This window comes from Lepeophtheirus salmonis, chromosome 8 (assembly GCF_016086655.4).
Source record: "Lepeophtheirus salmonis chromosome 8, UVic_Lsal_1.4, whole genome shotgun sequence".
In the NCBI taxonomy this organism is placed as follows: domain Eukaryota; kingdom Metazoa; phylum Arthropoda; class Copepoda; order Siphonostomatoida; family Caligidae; genus Lepeophtheirus; species Lepeophtheirus salmonis.
Window position 1 is genome coordinate 28,434,133 of NC_052138.2, and position 20,554 is coordinate 28,454,686.

General features: G+C 31.1%; 1 long non-coding RNA gene across 1 annotated transcript; it reads left to right on the forward strand.

Annotated features, from left to right (window-relative positions):
* Positions 1–997: 997 nt before the first annotated feature.
* LOC139906231 (uncharacterized) lies at positions 998–20,248 on the forward strand. The gene is made up of 3 exons (XR_011781596.1): positions 998–1,083; positions 17,872–18,592; positions 18,671–20,248. It is a non-coding gene; the product is annotated as an uncharacterized lncRNA (long non-coding RNA).
* The last annotated feature ends 306 nt before the right edge of the window (positions 20,249–20,554 follow it).

The following is a 20,554-nucleotide window of genomic DNA, read 5'->3' on the forward strand; positions in this document are numbered from 1 at the left end:
TTAACAGACGCCAGGACTCATGCATTTATTACATACATACATATTTTGTATGCAAGCATTGTGTTTGCATATGAATATAATTTCTACTGTTAGTTCACAAAGCAAAACATTCCAACATCTATGTAAGTTGTAAATCATTCTTGATATATTTTTGCTCATAACAACAATTATGAATAAATGCGCTGCAGATAAATTGCATTTATGATAAATTAACGATTTGGATTATAATTAATTGTTTAATTTATTATATTACATATCAACATCTCAAGGAAAGGCTTGTAAGAAGGATCAAGTTCAATAGATTAGTAATTATAATTAATTATTAAAAGAGGTCGTCGAAAAAAAACAACGAATTTATTAATATATATTTATCATTCTTATAAAAATGATACTTTAACACTTTTAGCACTTGCAAAAACTTTTTGGAGGTAGCCTCAACTTTATTGAAAGGGTCAAGGGATAACCCTTACGAATGTTAGAGCTAAAATTTGAGTTTAAAATTATACTGCATCTCAAAGATATACGTCATTTTAGTCATCAATTATTACTTGATGCTCTCATTTAATGTTCTAAGATTCTAAACCAGTGGTTATAAATCTTTCTGGTGTTGTGACCTCTTAATAACATTTGCCAAGTTGCAGTTACCCCCAAAAAAACAAAATTATTTGGTTTGATATTCTTCAATGCATTTTTAAAGCTAATTAGTAAAGGGCTATATCTAAAATTGACGTCCAAATATCTGAACATTTATAAGTACAATGTCTATTATCTTTGAAATTTCGTTGCTAAATACAAATTGATGCAGATTTTTCCATTCCTGCTTCGACTATGAAAGTAAATCAATATTTTAAAAATTGTCTCAGGGCATGCCTGAATTATTAAAAAAAAAAAAAATCGACAGTTTGCTCTGTTGCATAATTTGATGAAATGATCTTTCTTTAAGAACATAAATCCTACAAAAATATTGATAGCCCATTTTTTAAATATTTCTTTTTCTTCCAGAGCTATAATTTTTATAAAATTCCATCATTGCGATCCACCTCCAGCCCATTCTTTACGGATATTCATGTCACGGAATCACGAGTAATCTTAAATTTTAATTTAGTTGACTATTATAATTAGATAATATTGATATTCTAACAGGAGAATACAGAATACAAAAAGGCTTAAGGGGACTCCAAAGGGCGACTGTAGGATTATATATATATATATATATTTTTTTTTTTGGGGGGGGGGCCTTGATTTTTGGAATTTTTTGAAAAAAATTCAAAAACTTTAATTTCTATTAATTTTGGGTTTTCACAATTTTTTCAAAAATCCATAGCTATTTACAGAAAATTAAATTTTTTGCTAAAAAAATTTCAAATATTTAAAATTTTTGCAAATTTTTTTAAAACTCATAGTTATTTACAAAAATTTAACTTTATGGGAAAAAAATCAATATTAAATTTGTCGCTCTACTCCTTAATTTGAACGAATGACGAAAAAAATAACCAGTAAAAAGCAAAATTGATTAATTTGGCGCTACAACCCCTTCAGCCCATACACTCCTACCCCATTCAAATTATCAGGTGACCCTGTTGGGATCCTGACTTCCAGGTTGGGATTGACTGTTCAAAGGGGAAGTCTAAATTATGTTCAATCATTCGTACTCCCTGGATCTGAAATTTATTGGGGATAGGGTTATTGTAGAACACAAGAAGAATAATAATATTATTTTTCTATACAGATATCCCATTATTAACAATTACGCAAGTCAAAAGATGAACATAGCGCACTTAGGCTATCTTCACGAAAATTTCTAATATTAAATTTCTTTAAGAAAAGCAATAAACAAAATTTAAATGTTTTAAAAAAAAAATTGCACAATTAAATTTTGGGAATAGAAAATTAAAAAATTAAATCAAAATTCAAATCTTAAATTTTTTGATATCAAAAATAAAATATTAGATTTTATGGTAAATAACAAAATTTCCTAAATTTGGAGGGGGAAGGTACCAGCCTCTCTAGCCCACGCTCCGTGGACAACCCTCTATGAGCACAATCACACGTAGTTCATCGATACTAAGATGTTCTTTCCTCAGGAGTGAATTAATAATGATAACTGTTTGATAATTTTTATATGACGTGATAAGCGAAGGAGTACTTTAGTTTCAAGAGCACTGTCTGGCTGAGTTTTAGCTGCATTGATTATTTTATATAAAGTACTTCCTTTTTATTTTCCTTTTTAATATGATTTTTAGGGATGCACGCCCGTTGTTAAAAAGAGTCATTACATTAATAATTGTTCATAAAAAAGGAATTCATCTGAACGCCTACAAGATTTCATTCATTTTTACATAATGTTCTTGTACAACTCTATAGCAAGGTTAATAGAAATATAAGGTTAAACCATCATATAATGGGCTTGCTAGAATTTTCAATTTGATGTATGGTACCAACTACTGGGTAAGACAGGCAGATTTTAACAAAACACATAACCTATCATAGTCTATGTCGTCACTATTACTATTACTAGAAATATAACCTTGTATTTCTATTAACCTTGTTCTATACTACAAATACTCACTTTCCTTTTTTAACATGACGGCACGCTCGATGCTACATGCAGCACTCCTGCAAAATTTCATTAATATGAGTCATGACTACATTTTTATTCCTTATTGAGTTTTATTTCTGTTACATTTTGAAATATTGTACTATTTTTTATTTATTTTTGAACAAAGCTCCATTGGAGACAAACTAACGGGCTCTTCCACTTAAAGAGACCTTCCATCTACTTTTATGATCCTCCAAAGTGTTAATGATCCCAAAAAAGTCGAGATCTCTCTCCTTCTACTTTAATAATATATTGTCTTTGTCGTGTCACAAAGTTATTTCCTTATTGTTAAAATGTTGTGATAATTGTATTTCAACTTTCCCAGTCTTTGATTTCGAGTTAGAAACTTATCTAATGTACCTAAATAATCTACAACCGACCAAGAAAAAAATCAATCATGAAGGACACCTTAACACTGCAAACGACGTGTTCATTATCGATTCCATTACAAACATAATGTAAAATCTTAATTTATAATACCTCATTATATTTTCTGATTGCAACTTGTGCAAATGCACAAAATTGTAATTTTTACACCAGATGTATGGATATACATTGGCCACAGATATGCATACAGTGCATATCTGTGGCCAATGTATTTGACATACAATATACATAAATACATTATTGGCTGACTGTTTGCTATTATGTGTTTATTGTTAAAGAAAAAACATGATGTTAAATTTCACTTTTCCTTCCTGGTAACTTCTTTTCTTCTTCTTCCCTTTGCACCAACCAAATACTATGTACATTGTACACTGTTTAAGGGTGGTCTGAAAAGTTTCCGACCTATCAAAGGTTCAAGACATTCGTTCTGATTTTTATTTTATTCTTCAACATAGTCTCCTTGTAACAATACACACTTCATGCAGCGATGCTCCCATCTCTGCAAACCGTTCAAATAGTACTCGGTGTTTTTCTCTGCAAAAAAACATTATACAAGACACTTTTTGTTTTTGCCTCAAATACTCCGAGATGGATTGACTTAGACGTGTAAAATTATAACACAACAAGACTTTCTGCTATTTTTTCAATCTATTTAAGAGGTTACATTTTAAAAAACAACTATTTAATTACATCTCGATACTCGATTTTATCAATTTTCAAAGAAACACTTACATTGGCTCTCTGAATCGACTTTGAGTCCAAAATGGCAAAAAGTTTGGTGAGTAACTGTAAACAGATGCTAGATATAAGTTACTAGCTTTTATTTATGGGTGCGGCCATCTTCACGTTCAAGTTGGAAACTTTTCACATCACCCTCGTACATGACGTCTAATTAATATTATAAGAATTTGCAATTCTACTCTGAGTTCTAGATGGATTTACTAACTAAGGATGTAAATATTGGCTAAATTACGGTGAGCGTAATTTAAAAAAAAAAAGTAAATGAATGCTCTTATTAATGATTCCTCCCTATTTTGAAAATTTTAACGTATCAGCAAACATAGAGCAATATAGTTAGAGATGTAAATCTTAACCATTTTGGGTATGTAAAAACAAGAAATCGAAAATTTGCATGGTAACCCTGACGATTTGAAGAATGTTTGGGAGTAGACCAGTTTAGCTGTTAAGACATTTCATTATATTAAATACGAGGAGCTGTGAGATGATGAAAATGAACATACGCCTCACCGCGTACCTTGGAAGGAAATGGGTATTAATTACCCCTACGTCAATGCTCAATTATACTTTTAGTCCAATAAGGACATACAGTTATACTTTTTAACAAATCCTGAATGTGGCTTGGTTTTTGGAATTTAAAAAATATTTTTTTTAAACAATTACAATTTTTGGGAAAAAAATAGATTTTTTTTTGAAAAATCCTTAGGTATTCTCAAAAATTAAAACTTTTGGAAAAAAAAATTCAAAAATCTGGAGCTGTTCAGAGACAATGAATTTTTCGGGAAAAAATTTATAAAATTAAAGTTCAAATATAAAATTTTTTAGAAAAAAAATTCAATTATTAAATTTTTCAGAAAAAAATTTCTAAAATCTCTAGCTATCCTCAAAAATTTCAAAAGCTAAAGCTGTTTAGAAAAAACTGAAATTTTTTGGAAAAAAAAAGTTCTAATTTTAGAATTTTTTTTCTCCAAAAATTAATTTTAATTCAATTGCAAATACAAAATATTCAATTTTTTGGAGAAAAATTTCAAAAATCCATTGCTATTCAGAGACAATTAATTTTTTTGAAAAAAAATTGATAAAATTTATTTATTTTATTTTATTATCGGTATCCTATTTTTGTATATATATACGTCAAAATAATAATAACTGAGGAGAATACCTAAAAAGACGGGGGGAAATATGAAAACAAGCATATTTTAATATCTTGGGTAAAATTTACCCATTGGCACAAATAAAGAATTAATAACATATTTATACAAATTGAATCACAGTTTATTGGCTTTGATTTGATACCCATATAAATACTATAAGATAAGCCATTGCGAAGCTATAATCAACAGAATACAAACAATTACCTTTTTTTTTTTTGCCTTGTTTTTAGAGCCACCGACAATAAATTTTCAAGGCCCATGCGGCAGGAGTAGTTGTGGTCCAAAATCCAAATGACAGTTATATTTAGTTTCCATTGACCTTGGAGAACGGAAAAAAGTCAAATATTAAAAGGTTTAAAAAAAAAAGTTAAAATTTTAAGAGGTCTAGTGGGGCTACAGCCCTCCCCTTGCGGACACCCCTGTATAATCTTCGTCTTTAATGAAAACATACACTCATAGTTAGACTTCATACTTAGATATCCTTTCTACAGAATGAAATAATTAGGAAAACAGCGTTTGATAATTTAGATTAAAAAATAGTAATAGTTATCTATCTCATCAAATATGTCGTATCCCAAAGTCAGCATATTTTTTATGATATATTCTCTGGCGTGGTTATTAAACTCACCGTACTTTAGCCAATATTCACATAGCAAGTTAAAACCAGGGTTGTAAGTCCGAAGCATTTTTAGCGTGTGAGTTTTGTTCTAGTTGGCAACTTCAAAATCTATGACCCTTACATACTATAGAAAAATGTTGATAAAGTGTTTTTCATTTCCCCACTTGGTCTATAGCGTAGGATTTATCGATCCACTTAGAGGCAAGTTATATCAGTTATCCTTTTTTCTACCAGGCACGGCAAGGAAGATAAATTTAATTCATTTTTATCCCTTCATTGAGTGTCCGATGGCGATGCTAGTCAGGAGAGTTTTGGCCATGTTCAAAACCCCAAAAATCAACATGGTAACCCTGGAAATTTGAAGAATGTATCGAAAGAGATAAGCTTAGCTGTCATGATTTTTCTTTAGATAAGTTACAAGTAGTTCTGACAAGGGAGAATGAAATATACAATGTCAGAAGCAAGAATTTGTAGTAGATAAGGAATTTTAAAGGAATGACAACATCCTAGGAGAAGAAAATTCATTTTTCATTTTGCAACTCAAAAAAAACAAAAAAAACATTCTTGCTAAAAAAAATCAAACATCCGATTTTCATCACCAAGTGGGCGATCTAGATATATATATATATATTATAAAATCCTTCTCATACATGCTTTTAATCTTTTCATTTATTTATGAAAACCGTGTCTCTAATATACTATGTCTCTAGGTATCTTAGGAATTACAACCTGTATAAAAAGCACAACAGAGATTCATAGATCTAAAAAAACAAACTATTTAATTGCAACTTAATATTAACCATTTCTCGGGATATTAATCTCAATATTCGTCAGCATTTTAAAGGATATAAATCCCTAACTTATTTACATATTATATGGATATGCTTAAGAGTCTTATATTATCTAGGTAATAGGTATTTAAGTAATGATATGAATTATAATACTTTGATATGCACAAGTACTATGTCATGAATTTGCTCATGGAAATGAATTATTCGAGTAGGTGGAGGAGTTAAAATGATTCTATTTTAAAAACTCGGAGTGAAAACTCAATTAACAAATTCCCTTATCCAAAATGGACAAACAGTCACTTTAAAAAAAATAATAAAACAACCCACCCATCAGTAATACAAGAGGCCTCTTCAAGCCTACATAAAACTCCTCATCAAGAATGTAGAATATATATGCAATACATATTAAATATTCGTGTTGGGTTTGAGTCTGGACAACTCTAGACCGGTCTGAGACCATTATAATTTTTGATGGACCAAACCCATCTGGTCCAATCATGAAGTTAAGTCTCACAAAACTTCTTTGGTCTGAATTGGACTCATGTAGAATTCGGTCTAAATAAATTTTATAGATCAATTCAGGGCTTTGAAGTATCATCAAGTTATCTTGAGACTCACGCAAATTATCAGGCCACATATCTCATGCATTTATATTATGCGTCCATTAGTCATTTTTATATCTCAACTATTCATTGAGACGTTATCATATAAATGTATTTTACGACACAGATTGGGATCTCTAATCAATAACAAAAAGTTTCAGTAATGGCGTATATTAGTGTACAAACAAAGGCACAGAGAGTGGCGCTCTCTTGCGACAAAATAATACATATCTATTATGAAAATTATTTTCTGAATACCCCATTTTTTTATGCAAGTATTTTATATAATAGGCAGTAGAATGCCACACCATCTTGCGTAGAACATATTTATTTAGTTTGGTCATACCCTATACGTAGTATTTGGCTATTTCTTGAAGAAAAGGAATTCATAAACGTTGAGAACACTCTTCAAATGAAAATAAAAAAACAACAACTTATATTTGTATTATAAAAACAATAGCGTACCACTAACTTTAACCTACGATCTGAGGCTTATGATGTCATTTTTTTATTTTTTTTGCGTGACATCCTAAAATACTTTGACTTACAAATGTAATGCACAGCCTAGTTCAAAATTTAAGAGCTCTGTGAATTGTTGATGGGGATGGCATCATGTCTGTCTCCAAATTGTAAATATAAGTGGAATGACCTCATAAAAGTTTAATGAGTTTCATATTATTAGGAATGGCCATTTTGTAGAGTAAGAGGAGAGTGCAGGATCGAGACCTATGATACTACTAAATTAAGACTTATTTTAACATCAACTCCCTTTTATATGATTTTGTGAGAGAAAATGTATTAATGCTATAGAGAGGGGAACCTTCTACGTTTAAAATAGCATCAGTGTCGGAAAAATACTTTTAAATTATACTTAAATATATATTAGATGTAATAAACGCATTCCCTGGAGTTTTTAGGCGTCGATGAACAGATACATTTTGCTTTAAAAATATAAATGATAACCCTGCAACACAGTATTATTTTTTTTTTTCATGAGCACTCTCACACGTAGTTACTCAATACTTAAGAGTTTATCTCCTCAAGAATAAAAGAACAATAATAAAGGCTTGAAGAAAAAAAATGATTTAATGTGTCAGTGAAAACTTTGGATCGTTGCTAAGCCCCAATTAAAGTCACATTCATTTTTTTTTACATTATATGTAAAGTACTTCCTTTTTTTTCTCTTTTACGCCTCCAATACTTCATACCTTTTTACATTCCGTTTTTATACAATTCCAACCAAATATTCTTCTTTTTCTTTCGATATAACTAACGCACATGCTCGATTGTATTATTATTATTCCTTTGATCAAGTATTGTCACTTTAAACAACATACTTTCAACATAGATACATACATAAAAACTTTGTTTTTATTAATATAGATGACGAGATAATGCATTTTTGATAATGTAGTTTCACGTTCATCTATTAAAGAATGAAGGAAAAGGAAAAAAATAGCACATTTATGAACCATTTTTCCTTTTCTATTCTAAAAACTGTTAGTTTCCCCTACATTTTGCCCATCCCTTCATATGTGTATAAATCATTTACTGGATAAAGGAAAAACATTTCTTCTAAGGATTGAGACCAAAAAGTATATCCGCCATTTGAAAACTAGGTCCAAATCCGTCAAGAAAAAAAATCCTTTAAGGTCAAACCGAATAGCACAATCGGTCTATGACCGAGTCTCAACACTAGCAGGTACTTATATACCTAGTGTATGTATGGTTATAGAATTGCAATTACGCCTATAATTACCTTTAATATAATGTTTCAATAATACATACTTTTCATTTTTTTCTTTTTAATATTTGTATTACCCTTAGGTACTCGCTGTTTGATTGTTATTATAATATGATCAGTCACTCAAAAAAGGCAAAATCACAACAACAGCAAATGATTTTAAACGCCCATTAAAACTTAAATGCAAATCAATTATAGGGGAAGGAACGTAGTGGGACACGAGTTGTAAATCGTAAGAATTTTTAATGTGTAAATAAAAAAAGAAAACGAACTTTAACACATGGTAACTCTGACAATTTGTAGAAGGCCTGGAATAGTGTTGAGAGACTAGGTCCTGCACCGATTTTTGTTTCGTTTCGGTCTTAAGTGATTTTTTTATATACCGATTTGGACCGTTATTTCGGTCCAGACCGGGGTCTCAGACCGTGGACCGTTTTTTTCCGGTTTCATTTATTTGGATTTTCAGACCGAAACACAACACTATTTTGGAACGAAAGCAGTTTTGGTGTCATGAACCTTTTTGAGTCCCCCAAAGGGATAATAATAATAATGGTTTGTTGACAGCAATTGACGAAAATTCGTCCAAGAATACAAATGTAATCCACACTCATTTTTAAGAACCATCATTCTAGCTTACTTTTGTGTTGACAGGCCATTATACTCTTTACTACATGAATTATTTTATTTTGTGGGAAAGTTTTTTTTTATTTGTTTATTTAGGATTGAATAATAATAGTAAGGAATGAAATTATTTTATATCCTTCAGTTTCTAACTTCGGTACACCAGGATTATATAAAGAAATTTACAAATTTTTTTGGAAATTTTTATGCGTACAACGAACGTTAGAGTGGGTCAAAATAAATAAAAAACTTGAATAAAATAAAGAAAAGTAGAAAAAACCAAATTTATTTATTTGCATTATATCTAAATTGTAGCCCAATATTTTTATGACATATATTTGACACAGTTATATGCTTTTTTATACAAATTTGTGTGAGTAGTTAAGATATCAAATAATTGTGGATATAGTTTACATCCTTTCCTTGATTGAAGAAACTTGTATAGGCCCTGATAAGGCCCTTCAAATAAAAATCTGTCAAATTCTTACTCTTTCATTGTGACAATTAATTTTGACCACTTCAAGTGAAATTTGTGAGCTCTACAAAGGATAAATAAAAATGAACTATTTTATTGGGTCCATTAGACAACTTTTGTAACCATTCAATGACATACAATTAATGTACCGGATTCGGTACATCCGGCTGTGCATGGATTAATTAATAAAATGTCCCATTTTCTTTAGGACAAAGAATTGAAAATCTATAAAAAGTAAAAGGTGTAATTCAGTGGTTCCCAAACTTTCTTGGGCTCTACTCTTGAAATATGTTACTTGACAATATGCAAACCCAACACCTCTCATTGAAAGATGAACATAAAATTTGGAGTACATTTTAATCAAAGAGATTCCATATCATTCTTATAAAGTTCAACCCAGAGGTAAATAATATAAGTTATTTGTCCCAACAGGTGTCGCGAGCACCCACTTTAGAAACCATAATCCTACGTCATATAATGTATAATATAAGTAAATAATTACAACACTTAAAGTGATCCAATATAATTTATATTTGGATGTTATCTTCGCAAGAATTTAAAAAAATAATACTAACAGCTTTAGAAAATAAAAATAAAAACTCTTTTCGGGTTGCCAACAACCAAAAAGCTTGCACACTATAAAATGCTTATCATTTACAAACCCACATTTGTATAATGTTTGTTAAACTTTTCTACTCTCATCTTGCGACATATTATGTAAATATTCAATAAAACGTTTTCACTTACGCTACAAATGGTATTATAACTGATGAAGAGGCCATGTTGGGGACTCAAAAAATGATATTTCTATTAAATAAATTGGCATTCTTTCAAGATGTATAGTAGAAGCGTCATCAAATGGCTTTGAATAAGAAAAAATACTAAGCATCTGCATTGAATACAACTTGTTAACAAAGAAAGACATTGATATTTTAATTAAATCAAATATTTAGAAAACTAAAAAAATTGGAACGGCTAAATGCTTACGATTAAATTCATGTTGGTGAATTTAAACGAGAAAAGTAGAGTAATTAGATAAAAATAATCTTATCCATGGATATGTAATTGTTAATTTATTGACTACACTATCGAAACAACATTATATAAGGACGTAAGAAAATTAAATAATTGTAATTATTATAGTCTACATTTAAAATATAATTAGTGTAGATAAAATATTTTGAAATTATATCAAAGTAAATGTATCATTTATATATACTACTATTAATTATAATTAAATCTACTTTACTAAAATATTTTTGTCAAATTACCGGAAAGGCAACGTTTTTTGACAAATAATGAATATAAAATAACAATATTCATCAAAATTTGATTTTATTAAAAAGAGTTATGGTATGAAAACCTCTCTCAAAATTGTGAAAGATTTGTGAAGGAAATCACTCAAAATCATAACGCATTTGACTGGTCTAGGATTTTTAGAACGAAGCCTAATACTACGGACAATTTGAAAAATGTTTGAGAGGAGAGCAACTTATCTGTCATGACGTTTTATTATATCTCCTCCAAGCAGCTGCGAGAGGGGAGAAATAAACACAAACCCCACTCTGTGCTTCCAGGATTCCATCAAAAAGGAGGGGAGCATGCCCGAGTATGGCTAGGTCTGCACGGTATTAAAGTCTCGTATTGAGGCAATTAATAAAGCTAAGAGCTCACATATGGAATAAAAGTTATGCCAAACACTATTTTCAGATGATTTTGTTTAATAAAATAATGTGTTATGCACTAGATAAGATCATCTCTGTAATTGTCCTTGCTATTTTATAAGTTGAATCTTCCTCTCACGACTTCTTGCAGCTGATCTAACAAAATGTCATGACAACTAAGCTCAGAAATGTGTAAAATAAACGTAAAATGAACGTGGTCAATACGACAATTTGAAGAATGCTGAAGTGGAGAGCAACTTAGCCGTAATGACGTGTTATTAGATTAGGTGCAATCAGCCATGAGAAGAAGAAAATATACACCATTTTTCTCTTTAAAGAATCAAATTAGTTCGCTCCACTAAATATCATAATGTATCAGACCAGTCTGGGATATTCAGACCGAAAACCCAACACTACTAATCACCTCATTTTTTGGTCACAATTTACTTGTACAAGTTAGAACTCCTCGTATACAAGTTCTAACCCTATAGAAAAAATTATGTGCCTCTTACTATATCTTCCTCCCTTATTAAATAATGTGCCTACGTTATATTAAATTAGAACGCAAATGGGTATAAAATAAGAGAAGAAAACACACTTCATTGACGTCATCTTGGCATTCCCCGGGGTTAGTTCAATGAATCATTCCTTACGTACATACTTCTCCCCTCTCATCCTCCTCAATATTTTGTAAATGAATATATACATTTCTTATATATATATATACATATATGGTACAAATAGCCATGAAAGCCTTTTTAAATTATATGTATATGACGTCATTTAATGGAGGAGGGGATTGAGGTATTATAAATACATGTAAACAAGGGCTTCTTTTCTTCTTAATCGTATTATTGACTGTACCCTTTCTATCCCTGATTTGTTGTTGCTCTATAGAGCCTTTTCATGTGACGTTAGTATTGTTGACGTCGGCCATCTTAACAAAGACATAAAGAACAAAGATTTATAGGAACAAAAACACATTTTCATTAAAGTTAAGGAAAAGGGTGTACTTGGATGTCGAGGTTAACAAATTAGAGGACTTAGATGAATGGCTAAGGCAGGGGCGTCTGCAGGGGATGGGACTGTAGCCCCCCTATTTTCCTCGAAAATAAGGGTTGCAAAAATTTGTTTTTCAAATTTTTATTTTTTTTAAAAAAAAGGTCATTCTGGCAAATTTTGCAGCAGATAAAAAAATTTATCCTTTCAGATTTTTTTGTTTTGTGTGAATAGCTATGGATTTTTGATTTTTTTTTTTCAAGAAATTTAATCTTTTGTGAATAGCTGTGGATTTTTGAATTTTTTTTCCAAGAAATTAAATTTTCTGTGAAAAGCTATGGATTTTTGAAATTTTTTTGGTAACAACTGAGGGCTTTAGAAAGTTTTTTGGAATAGCTATAGATTTCTGAATTTTTTTCGATTTATATTTATTTTTTTGTAAATACCTATGGATTTTTGAATTTTAGACTTTTTCCCCCCAAAAACCAAGATCCTCCCCCACCCCCAAAAAAATAAAATATATATATATAATTCTGCAGACTTTGTTTGTTAAAATCAGTGTTATGCACGCCTTAGCTGGTCGTGTATGTTGTCAACTTTTGTTTCATTCGAGCCATGTAATTTTTTCCAACAAGTAATTTTGTCCTTATAAGAGTCCATTATATATGGTAGTATATTTTAGCAAATTCGTTCACTTTCGTCACTCCAGATGGACAGAATAATAACCAATTCTGCTCAGTATTTTAAACCTGATATAAGTATTGCGTTAATTATCTAACGATTTTTCACTCTGTAAGGATAGGTAGACGTTTATCCATTTCTCTTCATACCAAAGGGCATGGTTTATTGAGGTCAAAACAGAGGGTATCATTATTTACTGTATAGTTTATAATTATGGAATGGGATATACAAATTCTAACTTGTACAACAGGGTATGATCGCTGTTTAATTATATTGGCATGTAATAAAGGCGTCAGAGTGTTTCGGCAAAATAGTAAAACTACAAGAATGATAATAAGCAATAGGGCACGAACTTTGTTTACTCGATATTAGCTTTACAACCATCTGTTGGACAATCATATATCAATCTCCCCCACCCCTCCGTTATTTGTTTGTAATAGAAAAATGAATTGGAAAGAGAAACCTCCCTCATAAGCTGGGAGCACAAATATCGAGATTCTTCTCTGTTATCCGTACTACCAACTCTGCTTTGGGAAGGAATAAAGTTAGGAATTAGTTTGAGTCCCTTGGACTCAGAGAGACTCCATAAATCCTTAACTGGAGTTAGAATCTGGAGTAAGGAATAAACCGTGAATAAGATATTGAAAGAAACCAAGGAATTGGCATACTCCCAAGGCGGAGTTGGTGGTTCGGATAACGGATAAAAATATCGAAATTTGTGTTCTAAGTTTATGACAGAGGTTTCTCTTTTTAATTTCTCTTTCAATTTTATAGAGGTGAACGTCAAAGGGGGTGGTTGTTCACGTATTTGTTTATTACTAAATGGAATACTGTCACGACACCTTGCGGATAATATATATATTAGTTCGGTCATGCTCCATAGGCTGGCATAAATTGCAACTTGTATATAACAAATGTAAAAAGAAAATTCATAAGGAAGGGATAATTAGTTTGAAAGATTACTTTTCATGCCTTCCCTCCTTTGAAAGTGCTGATGAAAAGAACGGATAACAACTGATTGGAAAGTTTTTTTCTCTCATTGTAAATACGTAATGTATGTACTCATTTACTTATGTAGATCAGTGTTCTGGTATTACCGTGCCTTTAGGGTTGACTTAAATGAAGTACATCATCATGCGGTAGTAGTATATATATAGATTGGTTCATAAAATTGATTTTTTTCTCGAAATGTTGTTATGACTCAGTCTAAATATATTAATTTTGGTCAAAAAGATGAAGAAATATAAAGTTTAAGAAAATAGATCAACAACGATTAAGAGTTGCAAATTACTTTTGAAGTTGTAGATTTCATAATTTGTATTAAAAAGTAATATTTTTCCTCAAAATAGTCAATCAACTTATGTTAAAATAGAGCAATTGATAAAAAATTACTTGATGTCTTGGAAATTTTGCTGCAAAACATACTCAATTTTTTTATAATAAGTTCGAAGTTTACCTTTAGTCTTTACGGTTGAAACATTCCATTCTTTCTATCAATGGTGACTCTAACATTTATTCAAGTCTTCTTCTTTTGTATAGCTGAGAATCAACCGTAAAAACTAAAGGTAAAGTTCGAACCCATAATTTAAAACATAAAAAGGCGGATAATGAGAAAAATTTTCCCGATTCGAAACTACCAAAAGTGAAAACACTGATTAAAGAAAAAAAAGTAGAAACACCGACAGTTGCCCATAGTATAAATCACTATATATTTTGATGTTAGTCTGGTAACACCGTGGCCTATGACCTATTATTCTTCATTATTGATATCTTACTTAAAAACTTGATAGCCCTATGGAATGACATCATAATAAGGCTGACATCCCTTAGAAATAATTTTAAAATTTCAGAGCCGTTCAATTTTCTTAAAGAGAAGTTACAACTTGTACATGGCATCGGTATACATATATTATACACCTAAAACTATGTACCGCTCACCTTTTTCCATCCATCCGTTCATTTATGACAAATTCCGTGTAGGCACTCAATCAAGAATTTCTTTTTGTACACCCGTTCGTTCTTTCATTTTTTTAAAATAAAACCGTCATCCATAATGAATTTTGTCCAAACTTATTTTCCTATGGAAAAAAAAACAAACAATCATCCTCAAAAGATGTATCTATTGAGGTATGACTTGATTTTATCATTTTTCCTCGTGACGTATGTAATTGGTCACATAATTCACGTTGTGAATTGACGGAGATTATTTAGTTAGCTATAGAATAGAATTCATGGAATTCTAGATACATGGAAGTTTATCGAAGTTCCTTTTTTTACCCTACTTGAGTCATAGATTCTTCTTCTTATACATTTTTTATACACTTTAAGTTCTTGTTGCTTGATTTTTATTTACATTAGATTAGAGTTTTTAATTTTTTAGGAATAAATATATCCGTGGTAATTAATTAGTTTAAAATTTTAGAAATTACATTTTTTGTGAAAAATAATTGTAAGGATTAAAATTTGAAATTAAAAAAAATGATTGGAAGAACTATTTTTGCAGAAATTTGTTGTTGTATATTTTAAAAATGTTAAACACAACATATGCAGGCCTTATTTTACTCTGATATAATATAAGAAAAAAATGACTCATTTGGGAAAAAGAAAAATCCCGTCTTTATTCCAGATATCTAGAGTTCTATGAGTAATTCATGATTCCCTTAGCGCCTCTAGAGAACAAATAGTATTCTTGTAGCCAATAAAGTTTATGCACCAAAATGATCAGATAGTTTAAATTTTTTTCACTTGCTTTTAGCATTGGTTCTGGGGTAAAATAAGTTTTTGTAGGAACAATAAAAAAAGGAGCAAAGAACTCAACGTCTGAATGAAAGCCGTTCAAAGATTTTTTCTGTTAATCTTTCAACTTTCAACATCATTATCAATCATCTATAATTTTAATAAGCCTAATGTAGACCTTAATTAGACCTATATTAAGAAGAATTGCAAAATCTTAATGAATTTTAAGGATATTCGTTACTAAACTAATTCAATGGGCAAACTGACTCAGTTGCTTATCTTTAATACCTTAATGAAAATGATGCATTGTAGAGGGTTGTTTTAAAAGATGTGAGGGTATACGAGACAAGACTTTAAGTCCCATATTTTGAGGCTAAACAACCCTTCAATGTAGAGATATATAATTTAAACAGTTTTCCGCGTAATTGCGGAAGCTTTTCAATACATTTTTATTGTTTTCGGATTTATACATATATGTGTATATATGCTTCGACCTATAAATGTTCTATATGCGTGTCTGTACACTGTATATATATAGAGTTGCCTTGAGGCATTTTTAATCAAATCTTAATAGTAAGTAGATGTTCATATCTAAAATAATGCAATAAAAAAATAACACATTTATGGGACTCGGAAGCTGCGAGAGAGATAGATAGAAGGGTTGGAGTGAGGTTAGGGAACAGAGGGTTTTAATTGACGTGATAAATTGTAACCTATATCCTTTTGGGGACACTTAGTTGATGTTTTTACTTCATAAAATGGATACAATTATCAAATGTCTTTAATTTATTTAAAAAAACCTTTTCATCTGGATTGAATACTTCTTGATGCCAATGATTAACAGTGATATTACTTCAATCAAATCCTTATGAAATTGCTAGATTTGTAAAATTAGTTTTTTTTTCCTTAGATCGATTAAAGACGAGAATAGTCGGCCGATAATTAGAGAAAAATATCTCATAATTTCCATTATAATTGTTAATTTATTGGCTTTACTATGTAAATAAGATTGTATAACAATGTAAAAACATATTTTAAATACATGTTATTAGGATCTAAAATAGAGTTGTATAATGTCGTCTTTTAAAAATAAAAGAGAACGAAAAATAAAATGGTGAACCTGCCCATTTGAAGACGGTTTGGGAGAAGAGCTGATTGGCTGTCATGATGTTTTTTCACTTTAGCTACGCTCACCTATTAGAAGAAGGAAATCAAAACTCATCCCAAACTCTTCTCCAACTCTACTTCGAGCAAGTATGCACTATTAAAAAAATAAAACTTAATTTGGATACAACATTTTGTCTAAAGAACTTCGTTCTCGTAAGAGAAAAGAACGAAGAAGGGGAGATGAGATGATCTTGTTTTTTAATTCGACACTTGGTAAATCAATCCTAGTAACCAAGCCTTCACACCGGTAAAGATAGTCTCTTTTATTCCCATCCTCTCGGTCAACTTTGTCAACATAAACTCTTTCGGAGCAGTCAGAGCAGAACTCCTCGAAGGATACACATTATGGTATTGCACTACTGACAATAAAAACTGTAATTAAATAACAACCTTCGATGTCCCTCACTCGAGATTCCTACGTCTCCCAAAAATATTCAAGATTTCATTGTTCGATGGCTTCCGACCCAATTTGGACTCCACTCCGTGGCTAATTTCTTGTATTATATACTTTAAGGAGTTGCAGTCCCTCAAATTATACGATATTGGGTTCATTACATTCGTGACAGATTGCCCGCTCGTCCTTGAAGAGATCCTATGTGATAAAGACACGAGACGGCATACAATATTTCAAGTATATTTGCTCAGGTGTGAGGATAGGATCCCAAACACGCTTACTCTTTCCGTTTCCCTCGCAGCCTCTTTAAATTTGTCTGTGTGATCTTGCCAAGAGATGATGTCCCTGATAGTCTTTGAAGGGGGGCCCGTCTTTGTTCCTTTTTGGATTGAATGAGTATTGCGGAGTAGATTCTTTAGTATCACCAAGAGAATGAACCCCTCTTGCATATAACGCGTCTTCCATTGTGACCAACACCAAATTATTTTTTACTTTTTCAGGTAGAAATATGGTAATCAACTCATTTCTTTCGATTGGGGGCCATAACCTAGCTAGTATGCTCTTGGCGATTTAATCGGAACGCCATTCATTTCTCTCATCGGTGACCACTTTAAACAATATGGATTCTTTTTACCTTCAGCTTCTAGTACCGCCCTCTTCCACGGGAACCCTATATGTGTACCCCTCCTCCTCCAAGATAATAAAAGGAGATGCCACTAACATTTAAATCAAGCATTCTCAAGCCTCCACAGATCTTGGTAGTGAATAAACAGCTCGTCCCAACCGTTTCTGAGAGTCGAACGAAATCAATTCCTTTCTTCCTCCAAGTCTGACACAATCTCTCATCAAATGGTGCACATCTCAGGATGTGGTTTACTCTTGGAATTACCACCTTATTCCAACAGTTTATTCTCTCAACAAAGATGAGTCAATGTTTTAAAATTCATCAAAATATTTGCTAATAATGTTATCTATCTTCCGTAGGTTTTTTTACATTCTCATTTTTGATGGAGATGGAATTCCCCAGGAGTGTTGCTTCTTCCAAAAAGAACATAGATTTAGAAGAATTGTTGTCTTATTCGTAAACGTCTGAGAGTTAGATGCATTCACCCTTAAACCAGATCTCCGAATATTTCTAACACTTCTCCCATCCTAGACGCTTGGAAGTCAATGTTGCAACCACTTAGAATGACTGTTAGTTCCATCAGCTGCATAAAACAGGTTTGCCACTTTTTTCCCTCCAATACATGCATCTCTCATCTCGGCATCTTACTTTTTTATATAATATATATAATTTAGTTGAAAAGAACATTGAGCCAACTCATCTTATGTATGAGTCTTCTGAAACCTCGAGTTGTACAAGTACAGGCACGTCTCATTATGAAGAAAGTTTGCCAAACAGATATGTAAGGAATTATATTAATAATAATTTAACTAAACAACTACCACACTTCAGTGAAATTTGTGACCGAGCTGGAATTTCTAATCATGCTACGGCTATGGTTGATAATGCAGTACTTCATGATTTTGAAATAATTGATCATCAAAACAAAATAGACGTGATTGATCGTCAAAAGGTCTATAGACAAAGATTAAAAAATCGTGAAGCTCACATGAACTCAAATTTACATAAAACTATAGGAGCAATCTATTTTGACGGACGGAAGGATAAAACATTAACTTCGATTGATGGTACTAATACTAAAATATTGAAAGTAATCACAGAGGAATACATAACGATTGTAAAAGAACCTGGAGCAGGCTATCTAGGACATATTATTCCTGTATCTGGATCTGTATTAAATATTAGTTCTTCCATCCTTAGCTTTCTAGAAAATGAAGATGTCAATATTAAAGACTTACAGGAAGTCAGGTGTGATGGAACTGTGACCAACACTGTGTTCAAAAATCGAATTATTTCTTGCTTGGAAATAAGTATTGAAAGGCCTCTTTAATGAGTGATTTGCCTTTAACATCAAAATGAGCTTCCGTCAAGGCACTTTGTCACAACTTTGGATGGTTAAACTTCAGGATCTACAGGTTTAAGTGGAGAAATAGGGAAACAGCTTAGACAAGTTACAAATTGTACAATACAAACCCATCCATTCCAGCTTTTTATTAATTTCCCTAATATTTCCAAATACCTATTACATTTTTGCGAAGCAGTATCTACAGGTACTTTTAGCAACTCAAAGTCTAATAGAAATCCCGAGAGAATGTCACATTCTAGATGGATTACTACTGTCAATAACATTTTAAGGCTTTCTGTTTCTACAAAAAGTCCATCTAAAAACCAGAAATCCGATGTGTTCCGATGTGGTTCAAAATAAAAAGTAACCCATCTGTTATAAACGGATCCAAAAAACTATTTGAGTCAATAAAACGACTAAGGTGTCCTCACACCCAAAAAAATGTAAAGCCAATTCTACAAGGAAATGGTCACTTTTGTCATCCTGAAAACATTTTGATATCAATGATAACCCATGACAGAAGCCAAATCCGTGAAGTTGGGTGGCATTGCATATTGGAAGCAAGGAAAAGTAATATTTGAGAAACAGTTGGAAAATTGAGAATTCTAACTATTCAATTTCATGCGAAATATTATCATGAAATGATAGATTGGGAAGAAAATGTTAGAGAACTGTTAATGACGATGGACTTGACAGACAAATATATATAAGAAACAATGATATCAAAAGGAAAATAAGAAAACTTTTTGGATACACCATGCCACACCCCGGTGATAGAGCGTAAGATATAATTAGTTACAAAATCATCGGAGAGCGTTTATGGAGTTAATAATATAAATGATTTGTAAAAGCAGCTTTAGTATTAAGAAAAAAAAAATGCCTGTATTTGAAACTAAGGCTCAACATAAATTTTGAAAAATATGTAATACTAACTTTCTATGTATGTGTTTTTATTGTTTTTGTTTAAAAGTTTATAAGAATAAATTTAAGAATAATAAATAAATCATTTGTCATCTGTTATTGTATTACTATTTAAATTATTCATTGAAATGCATTAAAACAGGAGCGCGTTATATGGGAGTCATCAAAAAATTGTTATGCATTTTCCCTTTTTCCAGAATAAACTATCATTTTAAGAAAAAGTTTAGTAAATACTATATTTAGACTGTACTAACATCTAACAATTGTATCTTTAAAAAAATATGATACATGC